The sequence below is a fragment of the Condylura cristata genome, unplaced genomic scaffold (genome assembly GCF_000260355.1).
Source record: "Condylura cristata isolate star-nosed mole 26May11 unplaced genomic scaffold, ConCri1.0 scaffold00003, whole genome shotgun sequence".
In the NCBI taxonomy this organism is placed as follows: domain Eukaryota; kingdom Metazoa; phylum Chordata; class Mammalia; order Eulipotyphla; family Talpidae; genus Condylura; species Condylura cristata.
Genome location: NW_004567104.1, coordinates 48,328,363 through 48,334,757, shown reverse-complemented (window position 1 = coordinate 48,334,757; position 6,395 = coordinate 48,328,363).

Below are 6,395 nucleotides of genomic sequence, written 5' to 3'. Positions count from 1 at the left end.
AGGAGCGGGGGCATGGGAGCTCTGTGAATTTCTTTTATACTGACACTAATCCCATATATGAGGGTTTAACAATCACAAATGAATTACAACCACAAGCCCTACTTCCTAATATCATCACAATGGTGGGTAGAGTTACAACATATGAATTTAAAGGAAACACATTCAGTACATCACACTGACACACACACACACACACACACACACACACACACACATACATACCCCTTGCAGCATCTTTTCAAACTCAATTGATTTAGGGCAAATCTTCACCTATCCTTTAAATGTCATTGCAAAGAAATGTCCTCATTATTAATTTTCTTCTGTTTTTATTCTAAAACCAAGCTTCCTTTTAAAAATATCCTGTATTTTGCTAACCGATGCCTTAGCAGAATGTTTCAAGTGGTTCAATGTATTCTAAGTTAAAAATCTTTTTTTAAAAATCTCCTTCATTTCCTCTGTTAAATTTGTTTTTATCTTTTTTTTTTATCATCTACCCTCATAGTGGGCTTCTGAAGGAACATCAATACACACACAAGATGGCGACACAGATGCACCCATTTGAATTTTCCAGGTAAAGTAGAAGCTCTCTTGTACCCCAGTATCAAGACAGCAAGGCAGCCACTTTTTTGAATGAGTTTAACTCAACAGAAAAGTAAAAGGATTATAGCTCTATAGTGATCACTCCTGCTGTGATCAACACCCTCTCTTGCTGCTGTAAGCAAATAAACTGCATAACATAAGGGCTAACAGAGAATCTGAGGGAATCAGGGCTAAATGAGATAAAGACTTGGGAGCTTAACCAAATAGCAGAAATGGGCTGAATGTGAGCAATGTAGCCAAGGGTATATACTACATCATCATGCATGGTTTAATGAAGGGGACGCATTCTGAGAAATGCTTTGTTAGGTAATTTCACTATGCAAACATCAGAGAATATACTTACACAAACCTAGAAGGTAGAGCCTACCACATACTTAGGTTATATGGTAGGACTAGCAGAACCACTGTTATATATGCAGGTCATCATTGACTGAGAAATCATTAAACAAAGCATGACTTTAATGCTAAAGGCTCAGTCTTTATAGAATCAGACCTATGTTCAAGTATTAGTCAAACAATTTGGTGGATGTTTAATATTTAAGTTTCTCTGACCTAACTATAAAATGTGGTAATGGCCCAACCTCAGAAAGTTGTAACGATCAAAAGGACTAATGCAATATGGAAATTTGTATATAAGATATGGGTTATGTTTTCACTGGCCTAGTTGGCAGAGGAAGGCATGGATTTAATACTCCAGATAAAGGTAGTTCTGTTATTAGCACCCTGTCAGACAAATAACTGGAAGCACAGAGATTTTGAATAACTTGTACAAGGGCAAAGTGCTAAGCAGGGTCTGAGAGAAAAAAATCCTAACCCAGGCAATGTGGCCCTTGAGTCTGACCTCCTAAACATCACACAAAAGTCCCTCACATAGTTTGTTCTGAAAGATAAGGTGAAATAGGAGTTAAAGGTGTGATTGGACTCATTCAGTGCATGGAAAAGAACAGAGCATAGCAACAATGACACCAGGCAGAAGTCAATGCAATACTAATGTTATGGGTGTTGTGTTCACACAAATAGGACATCAGACAGTAGAACAAGAGCTAGGGAAATTGATGTGGAGACCAATTTCTGTCTGTTGTCTAATCCTCAAAGAGTGAAGCTTCTAAACAGTATATAGATGTGTAGGTAATGCTTCCACTACTGGAAACGAAGAAAGAGATCTCCTGTAAAGTGCACTGAATTCTAAGCCTAAATGATGGAGAAAATTATTTGATGCACATAACACAATTAAGACCTTATAGAAATAGAATTCAAAGTCACTATCCACTCCAAAGTTCTGTCCACAGAATGGCAGAATTCACTGACATCTGTCCCATCAGCAGCATTGGATTTTATGCTTTTCCTCCTTATTGACTAGCACTGGATGATGATTACAGATGTAGTGTATTAGTCTGGATAGTCTCTGTTGAGTTGTTTAACAGAAGCATGACTCATAATCCCAGAAGAGACACACAAAAGATTGTTGCTTCAGATTTTTTTTTAAATATATATCTGAGTACCTGTACCCTTTTGCAGAACACACATGCCTTCTCTTAAACTGGAAAGTTGTTTGAGAGTATAGATTCGTAATTAAACTTTTTTTAATCATGGTTCCATATTCTCAAAAGTTTGTTTCCCTCAAAGGGTTGTTGAATATATAGCAAAAGAAAAAAATAAATCCCAGGACCAGGTGATATTTGGTTTCCTTTATATATATATATACATACATACATATTATATTATATATATATTATATATATTATATATATTATATATTTTATATATATTTTATATATATATATATATATATAAAAGAAAGAAAAAACTGTTATTCAAAGTCTCCCTTAATTATCTGAAAAGGAGCTACAAAAGCAGTGATCAAACTACACATCTTGATCCAATTCAAGTTATATCTATGCTAATCTGTTCCTCTTTTCTCCCCTCTTCAGGGGTTTCATCAAGACCACCAGTCTATTAAAACACACTTCTTCCTGTTCCCCATAGGGCTAACAAGCTGTGGACAGTCAGCACCAAATCTAGGGACAGCTCCTTTCCCTAGGGCTTCCTAGCTCTGCTCCCAATTGTGGTTTTATTACAGGGCTGACATTGGTAACTAGAAAGTTCTCTCTGATCCCCTATGGTTTTTAATATCAGAGTCTGGCTGAACTGTTAAGTTTATCTACTTCATATTTTCAGAACACTAAAGTTCTAGTGGTGGATAAATGGAGTCAGTAGAGACTTACAGGAAACATATTTGATCATAGACCAAAAAAGAATCTTCACTGGTGCTTGCTAATCTAGTACATTTCAGATGAATGCTGTGGACACTTGGAAAATGCAAGAGGTTGGAAAGGAGCAACCACATCTCTGCATTAGCATTCTAGAGTCCATCTTCAGCTGAGTTTCACTTGCTAGGCTAGAATGTTGGAATAGCTCACTACCTTTAAGCCCTCAAAAAGTTCTTTGCCATGAAGGGTTATTTTGTTGTTACTTTTCTTTGATTGCAAATTACCATCATATGGGAAAAAATCAAAAAAAAAAAAGGGGGGGCTTACGAAATAAAAGATTGCATATCATCATTCCCTTCCACTATACCACAACTCCACTCCAAGGTAACTCTGTTGATGCCTCTGTATTTTTCCAAGAGGACTGTCTCTTTATTGACTGGACAGATCTTAGAAGTTTGAGTTGACAATTCCAGTTATTTGAACATATGTCAGGATATAACCTATGTTTTCTGGGACATTTTAAACAGTTTCTGAGATACCCATCTCGAGTTCCCATATCCTTTCACAGAGGCCATATAAATTTGACAGATATAATTTAAGGAAGCTTACCATTTCTAGAGAACCAGAATGTGATGTTTTTCTAAAGACATTTTCTGTGTACCAATACCTTCAGGATATTTCAAGAATTTGTTAAAATTCATATTCCAGAGCCTTTACCCAAAGTTTGAGTCAGTACCTCTCAGGGCATTAGTGTCTAGAATTAGAATTTCTTTTTTATGAAGCCTCTTCTAAGGTGAGTCTGAAACTATAATTTGAAAACAAGTACATTAAAACCACTAGAAAGATAACACTAGTTGGTCTCTGGTCTTAGAACTAAAGATTTGATTAAATTGTTCTCTAAGCAAAAAGAGTACAAGCCACTGACTTAACTGTCTTTGGGCCATATTCAGAAAAACTCCTCCCCCTGAAAACAAAGAAGCTTATATTCACTCAAAGACCTTAGATAATTTGTTCAAAAGGGTACTTCAGGTAAAAGTAGGTTATATCAATTTATCTGAGCATGTCAGTATCAAGAAAATCAACCTGGTTAGTGAGTGTGACAGTGCCTTTCCTATTCCAAGTCTCAAGGACAAATTTATCTATAATTTCCAGGAGTTTGTAATAATAAAATCACTGGTTTCATACCTATATATTCCCTTAATGATGAGAGGTTGATATGGATTCCAAAATATCAAAAGAAATTAACCAAAATGAAAAAGCTCCACAAGTAGTCAAGAGGTGCCTTTGTGATTCCAGGACATACCCACTTCTACTAAACTTGCTCACCTTTGCTTAGTCTGAGAACGTAAGTGAAATGTGTTCTATCTAAGAAAGGGTCTGAAACAGCCTGTAAGCTATAGAAAGACTGATAAATGGGAAAGGACTTCTCAGAAATTTTGACTGGAGCATCATGTCTGTTGTTGGATAAGTTATGGCATATTTACAATTTTAAGATTATGGCAAGATTATTATTAAGTAAGGCTGTATGGCAGAGATAATGAGATCCTAGAGTTTACTCAAGGGTCTAGATGATTCCTAAAAAGACTCTTCTGTCAGAATTATATGAATCATTTAACACTTTCCATGTACCTTAGTAACCCCTATAATTGTCAAAATTATAGGTGATGATGTCTTTGAATGTCCTTAAAACTCAGCTGGGCTCCAATGAAGCTCCTTATAACTTGAGACATGATTAAAGAGGAAAAGAACCAGTGAAAACTAAGTATAGAAAAAGTCTGAGTCAGGACAGCTAAACACAAATATTAACGTGCAGAGGTCAAACGATATTCTGTCAGAGTTCACCTCTATTCCAAGTTTCTGAGACCCAGAAAGAGTAGTTAAAAGGAGTTATAACCAAAAACAAGGCCAGAGCCTCAATTATTTATTTAATCCAAAAAATAAAGATAAGCTTCTAAAAATCTGGCAGGTCAAAGAAATTTACTGAAAAATCATAAGTGGACTTGGAAGGCCTGACAATTAACTATTACTATGTGATACTGCATAGCAAAACCACAAAATGTCAGTAGCAGACAACAGTTAAGTGCTTACTGTTATTAGATCATGCAATGCAAACTGCCTGTAGATTAGCTAATCCAGACTGGACTTGTCTGGATAATTCTGTTCCTCATGTCTCTCAAACTTCTCCTGAGAATAGCAATAGTCTGGGAATGTTCTTCTAGTGAATAATAGAAGTACAAGAGAACAAGCAGATACACACAAAGTCTCCTGAGGTCTAAGTTCAGAACTGGCACACTGAACTAGTACTTATACTAATAGCCAAACAAGTCTCATGACCAATCCCAAATCAAGAGGTGGGAAGTCAAACTGTATACCTTTAGTAGGATGAACTGAACAGTCTTATGGCAAAGATGATGAATACTGGGAAAGGTAATGTGATTTGCCACAAAGGTCAACAAACTACCAGATGACAAGCAGACAAGACTTCTGCACAGATATGAAGACAATCAGCAGACTTGTCCTAGGTCAGGGCTACTCCTGCAAAATACATTCCCTTCATGTGATACCTGGCCTGTGTATTACTGCATCCAGAGTAGGGGGAGTGAACACTGAACTAAATCTTCTCTGGTTAATGCATACCTTCTGTAATAGATCTACAAGAATGAAAAAATGTTTATCTTTTCCTTAAAAGTATCCTTTAAGTTCACTTGGCCTATTACTGATACTTGTGAATATGTAAAAATATGCAAATGCTTTTTAAGTCCTTTATTATCTGGACACAGAGTGATGTTTACTACTTACTACACAATAACTACATGGAGAAGGATCAAACAACCTTTCTGTTTTTGTGAAGCTTTAATGATCTGACCATCTGGGTGTGGAGAGAACGAACTTTGAAATTTCTTTTCAGAGAGTCAAATGCATTAAATCCTCAGTAGGCTTGGCAGTAAACAGAAATGATTGTGTTTTGACTATCAAGTGAGAAGACTAGGTCTATCCACTGGCTACTTAGGAATTATTATAAAATTAAAATCTATTTAATATGGTCTTGGCAACCTTACCCATGTCCTTGAATGTTCAACGGTGTATGAATCCATTTGAATTACTTTTCTCAAGTATGATTTTATAGAAGCATAGAGGAATTAAGAAAACACTTGCCATTACTTTGATTTCTGGATCTTATCTTAAAGATTATTTTGTATTCTCACAAACTTTCTTAGTTGTTTTTCTCTTTTATGCGCCTTGCCAGGGTATTTTATCTCAGAATATTTAACCAAGTGCAACTCAGCAGCTGTTCTCAGTTAATATATTCAGGTTAAATCAGTACACAAGCTGCAAACTAAAACCTGCTTTGGGTGTTTGTTTTTAAAGTCAACAAGTGCGTGCACAGCTTTGAGACTTGTATCCGATCCCCGGCTACCACCCCCATCCCACCCGCCTTCTCCAGATTAGGATGTTCCAAGGAGACCAAAAGGGTCACTGCACTTGGAAAAATAGACATGCTTTTCAAGAATATAAACATCATTAAAGAAAAATACTATGCATGTTGTGTTGGCTTACTAGATTATGAACAATTGTTAAAAAAAA